This window comes from Eulemur rufifrons, chromosome 8, assembly GCF_041146395.1.
Source record: "Eulemur rufifrons isolate Redbay chromosome 8, OSU_ERuf_1, whole genome shotgun sequence".
NCBI classification, from domain to species: domain Eukaryota; kingdom Metazoa; phylum Chordata; class Mammalia; order Primates; family Lemuridae; genus Eulemur; species Eulemur rufifrons.
In genome coordinates this window covers 98769531-98791344 of record NC_090990.1, presented here as the reverse complement: position 1 = coordinate 98791344, position 21814 = coordinate 98769531, and positions in this window count along the sequence as shown.

Genomic DNA, 21814 nt, shown 5'->3' with positions numbered 1-21814 from the left:
AATCTGTAGACACAAAAAGTAGATTAAAGTTTGCCAGGTGCTGGGGGAGAGGAAAATGGAAAGTGACTACTAAAGGGTATGAATTTCTTTTTGGGGTGACAGTCTGAAATTAGATAGTGGTGATGATTGTAAAACCTTGCAAATATGCTAAAAATCATCAAATTGTACATTTTAAAATAATGAATTTTATGGTGTCTGAGTTAGATCTCAATTTATAAAAGAGACAAAGGGAGGAGGGGATTGAAAACAGGAAATATAGATAATTCTTTTAAGAAAATTTTGCTACAAAGTGGAAGAGAAAAATGGCACAGTACTGGAGAGGGTGTGAGTTCATAGGATTATTTTATGCTTTTATGCTAATGAAGATACATCAGTAAAGATTAGAAAAATAAAAGTAATAGGTAGTCCTCTGAGCGGGGCCCCATCTCAGGCTACCTGCTGGCCTGTTCAGCTGCAGAGGAAACATGGGAGGAGAGAGAGGCAGGGTGATGCTACTGAGTAGACAAGTGGAGACAGAATCCGGTCCAAGAGGGGCACCAGACTTAACAAGAGCAAGAGCTGTTCATAATCACAAGGGAGAAGGCAGAAGGCAGAAGGTACGGGATCAGATGCAAGGAGATGGCTAGGTTTGGCCCTCGCTGGGAAGGGGAAGCAAATACTTTGAGAGGCTTAGCTGAGCAGGGGCTTCTGGCTAGCTAAAGGTTAAAGCCAGCCTGGCCAACTCCCCGGTTCCTGGAAGAGGGAACCAGAGAGAGGAGGCTCAGCCTTCAGGCTACCAGGCCTATCTGCCCCAGCAGGAGGGTGGGGAGCACAGCTGCAAGGAGGATAAAGGAAGACTTGGAGAGGGAAGGAAGGCACAGGAGCTCTCTGGTCCACAATAATGCTAATCCTGAAGAAGAAGAAAAAACAAGCCAGGGAGCATGTGGTCATTGATTATACAATGTGCAGTCAAAAATCCACTTAAATCATATAAAATTTAATACTCTGTGATCGACATAAAGTTTTGTTCATTTGTCTGCCACATCGCCCATCACCACACTCACAAACCAACAGCAGTGCCCTCTCAACTCCTGTGTGACACCCAAACTCCATGTCTTGGTGCTGCCTCCACTGGCCCCATGTCCCTGTCCGGAGCCCGCAATGGCAGGGACTCTGTCTTCTCCAGCTCCCTGCCAGCAGATGCAGGGACACTCCAGGCTCTCATGGTTTCCCTGCTAATGCAGCAGAAGCGGGGTCACCTCCGGGTAGGACTCTCCTTAATGCAGCCAAGGCTTCCCCAGCTCAGGGTTCCCAGCCTCCTCACCACCAAAAGTCCACTTCACTCTTTCTGTTTACCCCAGGGCTCTAACAAATATGCTGCATTTGTAAATTATTACAGAGTGGTTTTCTCTTTCTCTTCTCCAAAGACATCAGCACTGGAACAGCCCTCCCAGTGGTCAGGGGCCCAGCTCTCCCAGCCCCACCCAATTTCTCTTCCTTCCCTGGGAACCCAGACCACTCACTAAGGAGGCTGATGAATTCTAGGAACCCAGAGGCCTAGCAGAGTGGGTGGTCCTCTGAGCAGAGCCTCTGACGGCCTGTTCAGCTGCAGAGGAAACATGGGAGGAGACAGAGGCAAGAAAAGAGAGCAAGCTTCAGCTCCAGGAGGCTTTTATACACTTTTATACACAGTGAAACTAGGAAGTTAGTTCTTGCTTGACCTCTCTCTAGCAAGTTAGTTCTGTGGTGACAGTCCACCACTGCAGAGAAAGCTCCTTCATCTTACCCCAGCACCTGCAGTACACGCTCAGTAGATAACTGTCGAATAAGTGTTTAAAGGAACATACTCTGTGACGCTCCTGGCACTGCACTGAACAGACCCCTCCCTGCAGGCACAGCCAGCTGGTGTTCTCACACCCTCCCTGACGCTTATCCTGGGTTACCATCTTTGCCATAGGCGGTCCTGGGCACCAATGCCAGCCTATGGTCAGGCACAGAAGTCACACTCTTTCAGCAAGTCTGGGTTAGGCCCTTCCTGGTTTTGGTGGCTGTCCTCTGTCCTTACCTTACTTAATGAGTCGAATTTCCTTTCTGATTTTTCACAAAGTTCAACTGTCAGTTGCCTAAGTAAGAAGCTGTGGGCAAAAGAACAAAGCTCTTCTGGGTGATGTTAACTCCCCACATCCTCAATGCAAATATCGACATTTATCTTATGCTGGGAACTAGTATTCAAGCTCCTATAGCCTGCAGGTTTGGTTTTACTCCCACACACTCAAGGAAGTTGGGGCACTGCTTATAAACTCATTTTAGGGATACGAAGCTTGAGACATAGAGGGGTTATGCAACCTGTGAAAGGTCACACAGCTAATCAAGGGACAGGATCTGGATCCTGGCCACAAACTTGGGACTCCTTTCTAAACATCACAGCTGCTATCCCATTGTACTGTGCGGCCTCAAGTCACCTGAAATCTCTCTGTGCTCTCTCAAAACTGCTTTGCAACATCTTAGACAAGGGAATATTTAAAATTGGCCGGATTCTCTCCTACCCCCTCCACTAATGGGTAAATATCTTCCAAAGGCAGTTTGTGTATCATGGCAATAAACTTCTTTTTTATTTGTATAAATTTAAGGGGTACAAGTGCAATTTTGTTACATGAATATATTGCATAGTGGTGAAGTCTAGGCTTTTAGTGTATCCATCACCTGAATAATGTACATAGTACCTGTTAAGCAATTTCTCATCACCATCCCTGCTCCCATTCCCCCACTCCTCTGACTCTCCAATGTGTATCATTCCACACTGCATGTCCATGTGTACACATTATTTAGCTCCCACTTCTAAGTGAGAACATGTGGTATTTGAATATTTGTTTCTGAGTTGTTGCACTTAAAAAATGGCCTCCAGTTCCCTCCATGTTGCTGCAAAAGACATGATTTCATACTTTTTTTAAATGGCTGAAATAGCATTCAATTGTGTATATATGCCACAATTTCTTTATCCAATTATCTGTTGGTTGACACTTACGTTGATTCCATAAGTTGATTTTACATTGGCAAAGTTGATTCATGTCTTTGTTATTGTGAATAGTGCTGTGAGAAACATATGAATTCAGGTATCTTTTTGATATAATGATTTCTTTTCCTTTGGACATATACCCAGTAGTGCGAATGCTGGATCAAATGGTGATTCTATTTTTAGTTCTTGAGAAATCTCCTTTCTATTTTCCTTGGTTTTTTTTTTTTTTTTTTTTGACAGAGTCTCACTTTGTTGCCTGGGCTAGAGTGAGTGCTGTGGCGTCAGCCTAGCTCACAGCAACCTCAAACTCCTGGGCTCAAATGATCCTCCCACCTCAGCCTCCTAAGTAGCTGGGACTACAGGTGTGAGCCACCACACCCAGCTAATTTTTATTTCTGTTTTTAGTTGACTGGCTAATTTTTTTCTATTTTTAGCAGAGACGGGGGTCTTGCTCTTGCTCAGGCTGGTCTTGAACTCCTGATATCAAGCAATCCTCCCGCCTCGGCCTCCCAGAGTGCTAGGATTACAGGCGTGAGCCACCACGCCCAGCCCTCCTTTCTATTTTCCATTGAGGTTATACTAATTTAGCTTCCTATCAACAGTGTATAAGTGTTTCCTTTTCTCTGCATTGTCACCCAATATCTGTTATTTTTTGAGGTTTTTATTAATAGCCATTATGACTGGTGTAAGATTATATCTCATTGTGGTTTTACTTTGCATTTCTGTGATGATTAGTGATGAGGAGCATTTTTTTTCACATGTTTATTAGGCATTTGTATGTCTTATTTTTAGTCCCCTGTTGTTTGCATAGTTTGCAAATATTTTCTCCCATTCTGCAGGTTGTCTTGTCACTCTGTTGACTATCTCTTTTGCTGTGCAAAAGCTTTTTAGTTTTTGTTGCCTGTAGTTTTGAGCTCTTCTTCAAGAATTCTTTGCCTAGATCAATGTCCAGAAATTTTCTCTAAGTTTCCTTCTACTATTTTTATAGTTTCAGGTCTTAAATTTAAGTCTTTAATCCTTCTTGAGTTAATTTTGTATATGGTGAGAGATGGGAGTCCAATTTCATTCTTCTGCATAAGGCAGTCCAATTTTCTCAGCACCATTTATTGAACAGAGCATCCGTTCCCTAGTGTGTATTTTTGTGGACTTTGTCAGAGATCAGTTGGCTATAGATCTGTGGCTTTATTTCTAGGTTCTATATTCTGTTCTATTGATCCATGTGTCTACTTTTATACCAGTACCATGCTGTTTTGGTTACTACAGCCTTGTATTATAATTTGAAGTCAGGTAATGTGATGTATCCAGCTTTGTCCTTTTTTATTTAGGATTGCTTTGGTTATTTTGGCTTTTCTTTATACCATCTGCATGTTAGCATTGTTTTTTCTAATTTTGTGAAAAACGGTTTTAGTATTCTGATAGGGATTGCATTGAATCTATAATTTCCTTTGGGCAGTATGGTCATTTTTTTTTTTTTTTTTTTGTTTTTTTTGTTGAGACAGAGTCTCACTTTGTTGCCCAGGCTAGAGTGAGTGCCGTGGCGTCAGCTTAGCTCACAGCAACCTCAGACTCCTGGGCTTAAGCGATCCTACTGCCTCAGCCTCCCAAGTAGCTGGGACTACAGGCATGCGCCACTATGCCCGGCTAATTTTTTCTATATAGATTTTTAGTTGTCCATATAATGTCTTTCTATTTTTAGTAGAGACGGGGTCTCGCTCAGGCTGGTCTCGAACTCCTGACCTTGAGCAATCCACCCGCCTCGGCCTCCCAGAGTGCTAGGATTACAGGCGTGAGCCACCGCGCCCGGCCAGTATGGTCATTTTAATGACTTTAAATCTTTTGATCCATGGATGTGGGATGTTTTTCCATTTGTTTGTGTCATCTACAATTTCTTTCATCAGTGGTTTTAGTTTTCCTTGTAGAGATCGTTCACCTTCTTGGTTAAATATATTCCTAGGGTTTTTTTTTTTTTATATAGTTATTGTAAATGGAATTGCCTTCTTGATTTGGTTCTCAGCTTGGTTGTTATTGGTGTATAGAAATGCTACTAGTTTTTATGTGTTGCTTTTGCATCTTAAAACTATATTGAATTCATTTATCAAATTTAAGAGTTTTTTTTAGTGGAGTCTTTAGAGTTTTCTCAATAAAAGATCATATTGTTGGTGAATAGAGATAATTTGGCTTTCTGTTTTCCAATTTGGATGCCTATCATTTCTTTCTCTTTTCTGATTGCTCTGGCTAGGACTTCTAGTACTATTTTGAGTAAGAGTGGTGAAACTGGGCATTCTTTTCTTGTTCCAGTTCTTACAGGGAATGCTTTTAACTTTCCCCCATTTAATATGATGTTGGCTGGTGTTTGTTGTACATGGCTTTTATTATTTTGAAGTATGTTCCTTCGATGCCTAGTTTGTTGAGGGTTTTATGATGAAAAGATGCTGAATTTTATCAAATGCCTTTTCTGCATCTATTAAGATGATTTTTTTGGTCCTTAATTCTGTTTATGTGATGAATTACATTTATTGATTTGCATATGTTGAACCATCCTGCATCTCTGGAATAAAACCTACTTGATCATGGCATATTATCCTTTTGATGTGCTGTTAAATTCAGTTTGATAGTATTTTTTGAGGATTTTTGTGTCTATGTTCATAAGGGACATAGATCTGTAGTTTTTTTTTTTGTTGTGTCTTTGTCTGGTTTTGGTGTCACAGTGATATTGGCTTTGTGGAATGAGTTAGAATTCCCTCTTTCTTTATTTTTTGGAGAACAGTTTCAGGAGGATTGGTACCAGTTCTTCTATGTACATTTGGTAGAATTTGGCTGTGACTCCATCTGGTTTTGGGCTTTTCTTTTCTTAGGAGTTTTTTTTTTATTACTTATTGGATCTTGCTACTTGTTATTTGTTATGGATTTCTATTTCTTCTTGGTTCAAGGTTGGGGGTTGTATGTTTCTAGAAATTTATCCATTTTCTCTAGATTTTCTAGTTTGTGAGTGTATGGTTGTTCAGAATAGTCTCTGATGATCTTTTGTATTCCTGTGTTATCAGTTGTAATGTGTCCTTTTTTATTTCTGATTTTGTTTATCTGGATCTTCTCTCTTCTTTACTTGGTTAGTTGAGCTAGCAGTTTATTAAGTTTGTTTATCTTTTCAGAGAACTAACTTTTTGTTTCATTGATTCTTTGCATTTTTTTGGTCTCTATTTCATTTAGTTTTGCTCTGATCTTTGCTATTTCTTTTCTTCTGCTAGCTTTGGGTTTGGTTTGTTTTTGTTCTAGTTTCTTGAGGTGTGATGTGAGGTTGTTAATTTGTGATTTTTCTATTTTACTTTATTTTTTTTGATTTGGGCATTTAACATTGTAAGCTTCTCTCTTTTTATTATTTTTTAAGAATATGAAGCAGGAGAGTGATAAGGGGGGTTCAATTTCCTTTTTGGGGGGGACACTCTCATTCTGTTGCCCCTGGTAGAGTGCAATGGTGTCATTGTAGCTCACTGCAACCTCCAACTCCTGGGCTCAAGTGATCCTCAGCCCCCTGAGTAGCTGGAACTACAGGCATGTGTCACCATGCCTGGCTAATTTTTCTATTTTTAATAGAGACAGGGTCTCACTTTTGCTCAGGCTGGTCTCAAACTCCTGAGCTTAAGCAATCCTCCTGCCTTGGTCTCCCAGAGTGCTAGGATTACAGGCGTGAGCCACCATGCCTAGCTATAAGCTTCTCTCTTAGCATTGCTTTTGTTGTATCCCAGAGGTTTTGGTATGTTTTGTTTCCATTTTCATTCATTTAAAAAAAAATTTTTTTTTAGACAGAATCTCACTCTGTTGCCCCAGGTAGAGTGCAGTGGCATCATCACAGCTCACTGCAACTTCAAACTCTTAGGCTCAAGTGATCCTCCTGCCTCAGCCTCCCAAGTAGCTGGGACTACAGGCATGCACCACCATGTCCAACTAATTTTTCCTATTTTTTGTAGAGACGGGGTCTCGCTTTTGCTCAGGCTGGTCTCAAACTCCTGACCTCAAGTGATCCCCCTGTCTCAGCCTCCCAGAGTGGTAGGATTACAGGCATGAGCTACTACACCTGGCCCATTTCAAAAAATTTTTTAATTTCCATCTTAAATTTGTCATTGACCCAAAGATTTTTCATGATCATGTTGTTTAATTTCCATGTATTTGTATAGTTTCTGAAGTTCCTTTTGTTATTGATTTCTAATTTTATTCTGCTGTTGTCCAATAAGATACATGATATAATTTTGATTTTTTAAACTTGTTCAGACTTGTTTTGTGGCCTAACAAATGGTCTATCTTGGGGACTGTTTCATGTGCTAATGAGAAGAATGTATACTCTGCAGTTGTTGGGTAGAATGTTCTGTAAATATCTGTCAGGTACGTCAGGTCTAAAGCCCAATTTTATGTTTCTTTGTTGGTTTTCTCTCTTGATAATCTGTGTAGTGCTGTTAGTAGGGGTTGAAGTCTTACACTATAATTGCTATCTATCTCTTTCTTTAGCTGTAGCAATATTTGTTTTCTGAATCTGTGTGCTCTATCGCTGGGTGCATAAATATTTATGGTTGCTATATCCTTTTGCTGAATGATCCCTTTATTGTTATAAAATGACATTTTTTGTCTTTTGTTTTTACTGCTTTTGATTTAAAGTCTGTTTTATCTGATATAAATATAACTGTACCTGCTCACTTTTTGTTTCTGTTTGCATGGAGTACTGTTTCCACAACTCTACTTTCAGTCTATGTGTGTCTTTATGGGTAAGGTGAGTTTCTTGTAATTAACACATACTTGGTTTTGTGATCTATTCTATCTATATCTTTTCATGGAGCATTTAATTCATTTGTGTTCAAGGTTAATATTAATATGTAAGGTTTAGTTCTTGTCATGTTGTTAATTGTTACCCAATTATTTTATAAATTCTTTTTTTTCCCCTCTGTTTTTCTTTGTGGTTTGGTGGAATTCTGTCATGTTACCATGTGATTCCATTCTCTTCCTTCTTTGTGTAATTGTTTCATAAAACCTGTGAGTTTTATACTTTCATGTGTTTTTATGACGGTGAATATCAACCTTTTGTTTCCATTTTTAAGACTCCTTTGACCATTTCTTGTAGGGCTAGTCTAGTGGTGATGAATTCCCTTAGTGTTTGCTTGTCAGGAAAATATTTTATTTCTTTTTCATTTATGAAGCTTATTCTAGCTTCATATAAAATTTCTGACTGGCAGTTTTTTCTCTTATCACTTTGAAAATAGGATCCCATTCTCTTCTGGCTTGTAAGATTTCTGCTGAGAAGTCCACTGTTAGTCTGATGGGGTTTCCTTTATAGATAACTAGATGTTGTCTCTTGCCCATTTTAGGATTCTTTCCTTCATGTTGACTAGGCAGTCTGATGACTTCATGGTATGGAGATGTCCATTTTGCAATGTATTTTCCTGGTGATCATTGGGCCTTCTGTACTGGATGTCTAAATCTCTTGCTAGACTAGGGAAGGTTTTGTCAATTATTTCCTTAAATAGAGTTTCTAAACTTTTTGCTTTTTCTTCTCTCTTGGGAATACCAATGATTTGTAAGTTCAGTTTCTTTATGTAGTAGCATACTTCTCAAAGGCTTTGTTCATTTATTTTTATTCTTTTTTTTTTTTATTTTTGTTTGAATGGATTAATTCAAAAGACTTGTTTCCAAGTTCTGAGACTTTCTTCTGCTTGGCCCAGTCTATTGTTGAAAATTTCAAATATATTTCATACTTCCTTTAATGAAGTTTTAATTTCCAAGAGTTCTGTTTGTTTGCTTGTTTGTTTTTAGAAGATATTTATCTCCCTGGTAAATTTCTCATTCATATCCTGAATTGATTTTTTATTTCTTTGTGTTGGTTTTTCAGATTTCTTTTGCATCTCATTGAGCTTCTTTAAAATTAATATTTTGAATTTTTTAGCTGATATTTTGAGGATTTCTTTTTGCTTAGGATCCATTGCTAGAGAATTACTGTGTTCCTATGGGGGTGTCATAATACCTTGCTTTTCCGTACTTCCTATATTATTACACTGATTTCTTTGCATCTTGAGAAACAGGTGCTGCATTTTATTTTTGAATTTACTTTTGTTGGGACAGGGCTTTTTTTCTTCTTGAGGATGTGACCATGATGTATGTTGAACAGGGCTGTTTGGCTTTTCTTCTGGGTGCATTCAGTGGTAAAGACTGTTATAATTAGCTTTAGTGTGGTGGCTTTCTCAAATGCCAGTTGTAATAGCAGTATACTGGGCAGGTGAGTGGGCTCGTGACTTCCTGAGTAGCCATGGTGGTGTGTGTGATGGTGGTTGCAAAGGTCATGAGAGGTTTCTCTTGCTCCCAAGCCCTGTGCGCTTGTGTCAGCAGATGCTGTAATGGGCTGTGCAGGTTGACCTCCAGGCCAGTGGGTGGCTCTTATAGGTAAGAACCAGCTGTGGTAGTAGCAGTAGGGTTTATGTTTGACCTTTGTTAACCAGTAGAAATGCTTGGTCTCCCAGCTGATGGGTTGGGGCATGGAATGCTCGGTGGTTTGGGTACCAAGCCCTGTCACAAGGTGGGGCTGGGGGTGGCAAAGCTGGGCAAAGTTGGAGTGGGAAAGGTCATACTTGGGTTCCCCAATGGCAGGCACAAGCACTGGCTCTGACTGGGGTACAGAGGAAGTCCTCAGTCCCCTGGAGAAATGCCTGGGCATAGAACAGAATGACTGCTGCTGTGCCAAGGTCTCAGCATGAGAAGGGAGGGGTGGTTCTCACACTATAGCCAAACAAGCGGGAATGGGACCCACTTCCCTCTTACGCTTCTGACCTGGTGTGGTTCACTTCCCCATTCTGACCATAACATTCAGACAGGACACTTAGTTTAGTCACTGAAGTTTGTTGCCAGTCTGCAAAGCTGCCCCAGGCCATAAAACTAGGTTGTCTGGGTCAAAATCATGCCTCCCAGGCAAATATCCTTCTGCTCCCGTCCCTCACTTTTGAGAGGAGCCCAATTCCAGTGCCCTGGCTGGAGCCCACACTGCACTCGTTTCTCAGTTCTGGCTGTGGGAGCTCATTCCCCACTTAAGACCTTGTTCTCCAATCCCTGAGTCTCTCTAATGCCAATAGCTGCTGCCGCCGCTAGCTTGCAGGATCCCGCACAGCTAGCTATGAGCTAGGCATCCTCCTATCAGCCTCAGGTCTGGGAAAATGTGTGGGATGCTTCCAGGGGCTGTTCCTTCTCACAGTCTCCTGGCCACTCCCCAGTTTAGATCCAGGGCCTGGGAGGGTCAAGGTGCTCTCCTGTGGCCTGGACTGAGTGGTTCCCTAGTGGGAAGGTGGATTGCAGAGAGACATTCACTCTCCGTCTCCCATATTGGTGATTCACTCGTGGTTTTCAGCCACACCCTGCCCTGCAGGCTGCCTGCCCACCTTCTCTTCTTTAGTATCTGAGGTTTTCTTTTGCCTTTCTGTTGAACCTTGGTGTAATTTCTTGGATAAAGTTCACAGTGTGACTCTGTACGCATAAATTTTCTTCATCCAAATTCTCATTTGTTTACAGAAATAACATTGATTAGTGATTGCCTATACATTGTTCCACTTTTATGGTGTGGGTTATAGTGTCTGGTGTGGCACTGTTAGGTCAATTTATAGCTACCTGTGGCAACAAGAAGCAGTTTCTAGAGAAGAATACATAGCTCAAGGGGGGAAGTAGGAAGTGATTACTGTCTCATTTTGAGTATCTCTCTGGGCTTCATAATTTAAAAAGACTATCCTTCCTCAGATAAAATTTCTTTTCTTTTCTCAGGCATAACACATACAGTTGTATGCATGCCAACCACAAGACCTTTGGCGAGAGTTTTCTTATATAAATGCTTCTTGTTTGCTGGTAATGTTTTGGGGAAGGCAGATCTGGATCTGCAGCAGCAAAGTGTGGGTGGGAGGAAGTGCCAGATAGGAGAGAAACACAGAGCACAGTGATGTAGAGAGTCTAGGAAGAATAAGTGATCTGGATCACTTGGTGACCATGAGAACATCAACCCTCAGAATTCAGAGAAATTGTGGGAAAATCTCTGGACCTCTATGTGATATGGGGTGGTCATGTCTATTTTATTTGAATCCCAAACCATAGGATGTCCCAGCTGAGAACTGGGTTACCTGAAGAATGCAATTACTAAATATTTACTATACCCTATGGCTTTATGTGAATTATTTCAATTAATTCACAATATACATTAAATTGAGTTCTCGAATAACACTCTTGTCTAAGCATTACATGTACCTTATGGATGATATAACATCCTGGATTTCCAGAGAGATGAACTCATCCAGGTGCACACCTATGGTAAAAGGCAAGGTGCTCACAACTGTCAACATCCACCCAGCCATGGACATGGCCCAGGAGGGAAAAGAGAGTGTAGATTCTGAGAAACTCAAGACAGGATTATGAGAAACCCTGAAGAGAGACAGGATAGCTGTTTCCTGATATGAGGAGGAAACTGCAGCCTGGGGGGATAAAGACTAGTTTCCTAGTGGAGGAAAGTTTGGAGTAGAAGCTTTGAGTTGCGGTCTTTTCCATGACAAGTGTGCCTTGGGTGAAGGAGAAGAGCCATCTTCCCAGCCCTGAGGGGTTTGCAATACATAGTCGGCAGTGCTGGCGGGGCTGGGGACAGAAGCTGCAGCTGCAGAAGCAAACTGACCATAGGATAGTCCCTCCTGTTTCTCCTCCCTCCTCCTCTATACTCAACGGCCTATTTGCTGCTAAATAATACTAATACTATTACTACTAATGATTTTTAATTAAAAGTGTTAGGACTAAAACTTCAGAAAATAATAAAACGATGGATGGTTTCAATGGGTTAATATGGGGAGATTATACAAATTATGAATAACTTTGGCTTTAATATTAAAAAATTTAAAATTCAACATGTATATTAAAAATGATGGTGTAAAGACCTTCAAAAATTCTCTCTTCTGATTGCCTTTCCCTTCTTAAGATCTGAGTTAGTCAAAGCAGAGACGAGCTTTTGAGGCAGCCCCTATCAGGTTAAAGCCCTGTAAATAATGTCTGATGTGCTCCCTCCAGTTTGAAGGAAGAAAGTGGGAACTGGGATACTGCTTTAGAAGGTCTATTGTATTCTGCACCTGCAATCTTTTGTTCCAGACATCTGTATGTAAGTCTTTCTTCTCCCCACCTAAGATCTCTTCGAGAGGCAGCCCCTGGACAAGTTAGAACATTGTGCAGAAGGTGTGTGCTGCTCCCTCAATTCAGTTTGAGAGAGGGAATTAGAAATTAGGCTGCCTCTTCCTCCATACCAAGGCCATGCCATATCAGGGAGGGGTGAGGTCAAATCAAACAAAAATACAATGGAATTTCCTACTGTTTTGATGTGGCTTTTTCTGGGTTGGGCTGTCACTGGTTGCTGGAGACCTTTGACTGTTTTCCGGTAAAGTTGGCTCCTATTAAAAAAAATGATCTCTTCCTTAAAGCAATGAGAAAACCTGATAACTGTCGAGAACTTCCTCAGAATTCTGAAAATTATCTAATGACTTGCAGCAACCTAAGAAGTATTTCTTCAAGAAAAATGGCCTCCTGCTGGGTGCGGTGGCTCATGCCTCTACTCCTAGTACTCTGGGAGGCTGAGGCAGGAGAATTGCTTGAGCTCAGGAGTTTGAGACCAGCCTGAGCAAGACTGAGACTCCATCTCTACTAAAAATAGAAAAATTAGCCGAGCATGGTGGCACACACCTGTAGTCCCAGCTACTCGGGAGGCTGAGGCAGTAGGATCGCTTGAGCCCAGGAGTTCGAGGTTGCTGTGAGTTAGGCTGATGCCACGGCACTCTAGCCCCAGTGACAGAGTAAGACTCTGTCTCCAAAAAAAAAAAAAAAAGAAAGAAAAGAAAAAAGAAAAACAGCTTAATCATGGTAAGAACAGAGAGCTTTGTGTTTTATAACTTGCTCCAGTCTCACATTCCACTCTCCAGCTCCATTGTAGCCTTGAAAAATATCAGCTTGCATTCATGGTGAAAACCAGCAGTCTGGCAGCTACCCGAGGGAGCAGAAAATGGCTGAACCTCTTTTAGAGATTCATTCCCAAAGAATTGTCATTCTTTGACCTCTCAGTGGTTCCCAGGAAGACCCCACATGCAGTGATGTCTGTATTTGACCTAACTCAGAGGCCTCTTACTGCAAAAAGCCCTATAATTAGGGACATTCATTGACAGCAACCACTAGTGATTGTTTAACTTCATGGCCATGTGCAGTCGTGGATAACAGTTAATGCAAACAACAGAGTAATCAGAAAGCTTGGGATGAGATGTTCACTGGAGCATTGAAAAGCTCTGACATACTCCTGGGAATCTAGAAGACTACACACATTCGTAGGCTGTCTGCATTCCTAGTATCGTGTTGGTGCTTAGGAAAGGCCTGTAAAGACCCTAAGCTCTCACCTCTGGCTGACCTTGAGGCTCTGTGCAGGGAGGTGAAGACTAAGGCAGATCTGTCAGCTGCTGAGCTGAGTATTGAAGATATGCCCCCACATGCACATGGAGTCCCTTGGCAATGACTGGTAGACTAACTGATTCTAGGTGTGTGCAGTAAAGGAAACGTCGCCCAAAGTGAGGTCTGTCTTTGCCCCTGACTTCGGGGAGATAATCTTTTATTCCTTGGAATGTCATGCCTGTTAGGAGTTTCCTTGGGTGATTGGAGGCCTTGGGTCACTTGGGGTGGTTGCTGGTCACATCAGATAGTCCTAGGATGGGGGCTGGCCATGCGAAAAGACCAAAAATGTGATTTAGAGTTTGAGCTTTGGCTCACATGGTATCAGGTGATGGCTGCAGACTAAGGTTACCCATATGGGCAATTAATCACACCCATGCCTACATGATGGAGCCCAAATAATAATTTTGATCATGAAGACTCAGGTTGGCAAACTGCACATACTGTTAACACACTGGTGCCATCCAAACATGGCACATGCTATGGACACCACTGAGCTGATTTATTTTTAGCTTCTTCAATAAAGCTGGTGCCCTTCCAAACAGGATGTCCATTCACCTGGGAACCATAAAACACACCATCCATTAAGCAAGAAGATCTTTGTTGATCAACAGAGAGTTGTTCATAGGGCATTTTCCAAGTGTTCCAAGTGGTCATAGTTTCCAGCAGCTCCTCAGATATTTCCAAAGTCGGCCCCTGGGGAAAAGAGCCTGCTTATGAGTACTCATGAGAATTCAATCTCTATCACCTCTCCCCTCCCCAGAGATTGGAGTAGGGGTGGAGCTGAAAGTTCCAACCATCTAATCACATGCTTGGGTCTTCAGGCAAGCAGTCACCATCATGAAGCTATCCAGTGACCTGCTAAGTGTCAACTCACTAGTATACACTCTGATAAAGTTAAAAGGGTCTCAAATGAATAACAGAGACACTCCTTTCCCTCAGGAAATTCCAAGGGTTTTAGGAGCTCTTGGCAAATCATAAGCCTTGGATTGATCCTACTGTCCATCTCTGCACAACACTCATGCTGCCTGACATGATCATCAACCCCTCAGATGACACCATTATAAATTCACACAATCTAATCTCAACCAATCTTTAACACCACTCAGCAATCAGTTATGTGCATGACAGCTATTTATTTATTTATTTATTTATTCATGACAGCTATTTAAAGATAAGAAAAATTAACAAGAGCTAGCACTTATTGAGCACTTCCTGTATACCATGACTCACCTAAGCATTCTTCATGTTTTAACTCATTTAATCCTCATAAACACTCTGTAAGATTGGTGCAATTATCCCCATTTACAGATTAGAAAAGGGAGACATAGACTAAGTTATATGCTCAAGTCCACACTGCTGGAAAGTATCAGTCCAGGATTCAAATCCAGGTGGTTTGGCTTTAGAAACCACCTTGTCATCAACTACTGACTGCCTCCCACATTCTCCCAAACCTCCTCTACTTTCAGCAAAATACAGGAAAAAAATAGAACTCAGAAAGGAATGCCTTCAAGTTCCTACCACCAAACTTCCAACCCAGCTGCATTTATTTATAACTGTCCTAACTCTCTCCTGTCCCCACAGAAGACAATGCACACCTATTGTCTGCAGTAAGTACCTTCCTCACCCATGGTTCAAGTTCCTTTTCCTCCCCCTGTGTCAGGAGCATGGCTCTCTGATGCATTTCCTCTTTCTCTGGTTTGTTCCTCTGACCCTGCTCACTCCTTTGCTACAGCCCTTAAACATGCCCAGTGCTCTCCCTTCCTAACATGCCCTGGCCTCACACCCCAACTACTGCCCTGTTTCTCCAGCTTCCACGTCACAGACATACTCCCACACTGGCTCCGAGACACTCCTCAGCCTTCCTCCTCCAGCACTCCTCATATCATCACCAGGAGACCAGCACCCAGTATTTGGCACCGTCGACCCCTTTCTCCTTCCTCGGTTTCCCTGATCTCACACTCTCCTGGGCCTCCCCCTTCCCCTCTGCCATCCTCCTCAGGCTCCATGGCAAACTCCTCTTCCTCTACCTCAATCCTTACCTTTAATGTTGGGGCCTACAAGTGTCTTGTAATTATCTTGTTTTTGTCTTATTTTCCATGTTCTCACTAGGACATCTGCTCCCCTGGCTTCAGTGATCACTCACGTGCTGTTGATGCCCAGGTCTGTGTCTCCTCCCCACACCTCTGCTCAGCATCGCACCTGCACTCGGCTCTCTACTGGACGTCTCCACGGGCTCCTCATGTCCACGTGTCCAGGGCTGCGTTTACTTTCATCTTCTGACCTATGCCAGTGTTCCTGTTCTCAGTCAGTGGCCCTATCCAGAAACCTGGCCCTGTCCTTGGCTCCTGCCTCTCCTGATGCCCAGGGGCAGCTGATCCAGTACCTACAATGTGTCAGATTCATTGCTCAGCACCTCACATGCAAGGATATAATTTATTGTCACAATCTTAAGAGGGAGGAAAGAAAGAGGGAAACTTCAGCTGTTTCTAGCACTTATTGGTGAGGACATTGAAGCAGAGCTCCCTAAGCCATCACACCTTTTTTCAGTTTCCCCTCCATTTTGTGGCACCTGGAAGAGGTTTCCCCATCCTCACCCTTCTCCCTGGCCCCAGACCATGAGAAATGCTCCTTTTGTATTCCCCACTCCTCTCTCATTACACTGTATTGCAATGAGCCAGGTTCCTTTTTTGTATTTTATGGACTTGGCATGAAAGAGAATGGATATTGGTACTCCCATAGGAAATGAAAGCAGAAGCAATTACTAGGTATGTTATCTGACAATAAACGTATGCTTTGTTTCGTGGAAAAGATTGGAGTAGTTTCAACTGGGTTTACCTGGGCGAAAGAAAAATCACTGAAATGCACATTTTTTGTTTCCACTTCCTCAGACTCACTCCCCTCCGTCCCTGGCTCTCCTGCGAGGGAGAAGAGTTTCACTCCCCACAGCTCCCCAGGGGGAGGCTGAGGGGCCTGAAAGCCTGGCCAGGCTGCTCCCTCAGAAAACTAATCTGGGGAAGGGGCACTGGGTCACCCACCCCAGAGGGTGTCCCAGGCAGCACGTTGGTCCTGCGTGGGGACTCAGGAGGCAGAGTACGAAAGTGATGGCAAGGAGAGGAAGCCTGTGTGTGGCCAATGAGATCTGATGCCTCCCTGAGATAGACCTGGATCTACAGGCCTGTCAATAATCCAGCAAGTTCTTGGATAGACTGGATTTTTTTCATGATATCAGGGCAGAACAGAGCCAAGACAGCAGGTGTGGGTGAGGTGTGAAGGGTTCATGTGGAAGGGAAGGGAAGTGGGTGTATGAGACAGTAGAGTTGGACATTTACAGAACCTACAGGAGGACTTCGTTGTGCCAGATCCTAAGCAGGGGTCAAACCAGGCTCAAGCAGATCTCTGAGGACAGACTGGCAGATGCCATGACCTGGCTCAACCAACACCCCTCATACCCCTGATCTAGGGTACCACAGTGGATGGAAAGGTCAAACCACATTTCCAGACTCATGTCAGCTGAGGTCCCCGCAGTCATTTTACATACATGAGCCTTTTATTTGAGATGAGTGACACAAGGGTCAAGGCAAGGGACAGGTGGGTTTTGCAGGCTTGGAATGCTGGCGGAGATGGCATGGTCACAGACCATGGTCACAAGTTCTTACCCTTGCAGTTTCCTGGCCATGGCACAGGCAGCAGCTCTCTTCGCAACCCAATTCTGCAGTGTGGCTCTGGAGGCCATTTCTGGGATCTCTAGCTTGAGTTTGTTTCTTCACCTCCACCAAATATTCCATGAAGAGCAGGTATATGCAAACCTACACCCAGAGGCTGAGGGAGCTGAGAGGCTGAAGAAAGGGGCTGACAAATCCAGTTTCTCAGAAAGAAACACATAATAGGGACTTATGAACAGAAGTGGTGCCTTGGATGGCCATGACATGGTGGATCCCCGCACCTGCCCTCCAGAAAGTATCCTTTATATAGCAAACTTTTTTGGTTAAATATGTACAATTGATCACATGTCAGACTTTCTTGTGAAACTTGTGACCACTAGAAAGGTTAGATAAACATCTTTATGAGGGCTTATCTATACCAAGGGCTGTTTAAAGGCATGGCTGCAGATGCAGTGGTCAAACATCAGTCCTCATGGTGGCTTCGCTTCAGATGGTGTCACTCTTGGTATACAACAGGCTGTTTTCCTACATCAAAATATCATGGAGCTAAAATGTACCCATTAGCATATCTTTTTCTCCTTAGAGTAGCTAAACAGAATGTTGTTGTCTCAACTATAAACTTTGACTAGTATTAATACAAAATGATATCAAAAGAGTTGCTGGTAAGAGACTGTAAAGGAAAAGGAGATATGGAATTCTCTAACTGACCTGGGTGGGTTTGAAGGATATGGAATTTCTATTTAACTGATTTAAAAGTTATATTGTATTTACTGTGTAATAGGAACTAATCTGAGCCATTTACAAATATTAGGATTATATGATGAGACAGTGGTAGTTCATAGCATCTAGTTGTAAAAGTTACTTAAATCGTCACCTGTAATCACCTGGAACAAAATGTTTATTAAAGGTAAGAAGTTGGAGGATTGAAGTGGTTACTGTAATGAAAAATTGTTGGGGAAAAGTCATACTAAATATGAGGTTTATGGGGTGGCCTGGATGTATCTAATTGTGCTGGAGACAAGTTCAAGGTTAAAAATTTTCAGTTTAAGTTCCAAGTGTGGTGGCGCATGCCTATAATCCCAGTATTTTGGGAGGCGGAGGTGGGAGGATTGCTTGAAGCCAGGAGTTTGAGACCAGCCTGAGCAACAATAGTGAGACCCCATCTCTACAAAAATTTTTTAAAAATTCAGTTTAAGGAAAGTTTAGAAAACCAGGGACTTTCCATGCTTATCATAAAATAATCCCTTATCTCTTATAGCCAAAAATCAGATGCAGACTCTGGTCCTGAAATCTGTTGGATTTCAAAGTAGGTTGAATTCTCAGCCTCTGAATTCTCTTGTGTTAAAAGGTAGCACATTGATTGAGAAAGAATAGGACCCTGAGAATCAGGGCTTCCCTTACCAACAGACATGGCAGTGGACCAGTTTCCCATCTGGGAAACTAGTCCTGCCTTCCCAGTTTGGAATAAACTCACCTCAGGTAAGTTCCTTCTTTCTTGAAGGAAAATACCAAATTTCCTCATGCCTTGCCCTTCTCACTCCTTAATCCTCCAGGCCTATAGGTCCCTGCATGTCCCAGGGGTCAATTAGATAGTCAAACTTGGGAGGAGAAGGCTTTCACACCAAAAGACTTGCAAGCTTTTGTTAATTTATACTAGCAAACATCTGGAAAACACTAGTGAGAATAGATTAACAAGGTATTAGACCAAGAAAGGAGAATTGTAACAGAGAGCTTGATCACATCAAATCCCATCTGCCATCATTCTGAGCTACCATGGGGATTACGTCATGTTGATTTGATATAGTGTGAAGCAAATAGCAGGTACCCTAGATGCCCTAATACAACACAGAAGCACCAGAGAATGGAAGATAAATCTTATGAAAGTTAATGGGCCTGACGCCTTAGTGAAGTTTCTAGGAGTTCAGTCATTTGGAGAATATTAGCACACTCCCTCAAAGGTAAAAGTAAATTTGCTTCCCCTTGAATGTATTATCATTAAGAGACACCATACTTTGTAGGTCTTCTTGTATTTGAAGGCAACATACATGACAATTGGGTGTACTATGTCAGCACATTCACTAAGTACTCATTAGACCTGGGACCTCAGACTGTGGCCTATTAGGAACCAGGCTGCACAGCAGGAGGTGAGTGGGGAGTGAGCCCCCGAAGCTTCTTCTACATTTACAACCACTCCCCGACACTCACCATCACCTCCTGTCCTGCCCCCTGTCTGTGGAAAAATTGTCTTCCATCAAATGAGTCCCTGGTGCCAAAAATGTTGGGGACTGCTGCATTAGATGATCAACTTTGAATCTGCAGACTGGTCACCCTGCAGGCTGGCAAGCATAGCCTCCTACAGGACCAAAAGCAGGCACTTCAAAGGAAGAAGGGTGAGACAGGAATCTGTGCTGAATGGGTTGACTAATTATACATATTCAACAGGTCATAGGAGTAGCTATGAATATTCACGAAAAAGTGACATGCATGTGTAGTAAGCAAACATGCCTGTTACTTTTGTCCCATGTTCACTTTGGAGTGAAGACTTAACATTTAATCCATTAAAATTAGGCTCTATATGTCAAAATGTGAAATGGAGGACACAGAGGCATCTTGTGCACAGCCACTGTAAACTGGCCAGAATCAGTCCACGGTCAAAAATCAGGAAGAAATGTGCTGTGCAGCTGGTCAGCTGCTATCTCAAAACGGCGAGAAGGGCAGGAAATCCAGCAGCAGCACTGGGCAGTTGGTTGAAATCAGTGGTGAAGCAAGTCTTTGGAAATGGCTGGTTTCTGTTTAACTCTTAAGAAAGGAAGTCTAATGGCAGTTAGCAAGGGAGGGAGTATAACAAGGTGTTCTGATCTCCCATTCTGTCATGGCCAGAAATTCAGTTTTTAAGGTTTCTTTGGGGTTCCCTTGGCCAAGAGGGGGTCTCTTCAGTTGGTTGGGGGACTTAGGATTTTATTTTTATTTCATAACCCAAAGATGTTTGAAGTGACCTTGAGCCATCTGATTGTTCTTTGGAACTATGGCAGACCGGGATGGAAAAAAAAAAAACCTAACAGAGATTTCTTGAATGTTAAGCAGAATCACATCTTCTTCGGAAAGTAACTCTTCTCACATAGCTTTAGGTTTGCTATTGAACTCTAGTAGAGTCTAATACCTGATCATGGGACACACATTGACCATGCAACCTGAGCTGCCCACTCTCAACTGGGTATTTTCTAATCATGAAACCATATAATCAGGTATGTCCAATAGCATTTCATTATCAAGTGGAAGTTACATGTACAAGAGCAGCTCAAGTAGGACTTCAAAACACAAAAAGTTACGTGAGCAGGTTACCTACAACAATGCACCTACACCTGCTGCCAAGACCATCTCTGACATTTGTGGAACCCAGGGCAAGAGTACAAAGGGAGATCCACATCACATGTCCACATATTGAAAAATTATAAATCAAGCTAATAAATGTTAAATAAAATACGTTCAGTTCTCTTGCCCTGAAATATTGTCGTGTGAGTGTACTTGAATGAGTAAATTCTAAGAAATTACTCATGAATCTGCAAGCTGGAAATTGGTGTTTACCCAGTAGAACCACAATTCCTTAAGAAACTAGAAACTTTCCTGGAAGGGGAACAGAGGTCTGTGGTCAGCATTAGGCTAACTTGGGTCTCCTACCTGTTTCACTTGATGGAACAGGGTTTCTGGAAGGCTAGACTGTTGCTGCTGGAGGAACACCTACCAGGCGAATCCTAGGACTATGCTGAAGAAACTTGTTACCAGAAACAAGAGACATTTGCAAGAAGTATAGTGCAAATCACTGAAGTGACAGAGACTAAGGGAAAGTTCGCAATGTCCAGTATTAAAAAACATATTAATACCTGGGTTTGAAGCCACAAATGCTTCCTTTTCTGTGAAGTCAATACTTGGCCGGATTCTGACAGGTGTTTCACAATGTCAATAGGCAGATAGACTCACACGTTGGGTTTCTGATCACACAGCAACCAAAAGGAAGGAAAGGCCCCTACCCAGGGCTTGACATTAGAGAGATTTATTCAGTGAGATACCAGAAGTGATGAGGGGATCTCTAGCTAGACCATAGCATTACAGGAGAATCTATAACAAAGTCTTATAGAAGAGGCCTGGAATTCACCAGAGTGGCCTGCCAATTATTGTTCTTGGTAAAGCTATTAAAGTTATTTGAGAAGCATGAAGAGACAGTACAATATTTGTCAAATAGACCAAATGAGTGGGCTAGATGGGGCGCGGGGGGTACTGGCTCTGGTTTAGGGATATGGAGGCAATGCAGCTATGTTGAACCCTTATAGGTAGATTTCTGCAAAGCAATGTTCTGCAGGAGGGGTATAAAGAACTTCCACCTCTAGCTAGATAAGAAGCCTCAGATCAAATGTGTAAGAGGTATTGCATTATACTTTGTCCCCTAATCTTCATGCATATAGAGTAGGGGCAAGGAGTTATCACAGGGGTGACCACTCGGGCTTTACTACCTACCAGTCCTAGCATATGTGGAATACATTTAGATAAATCAATGCACTGCCTCCATCCTGGGACTCAAAGTCCCTTGTGCTTGTTTCAGGCAAGAAAGGGTATCATATAGCACTGGGGCCCCCAACCCCCTGGCCACAGATTGGTACCAGGTCCGTGGCCTGATAGGGACCCG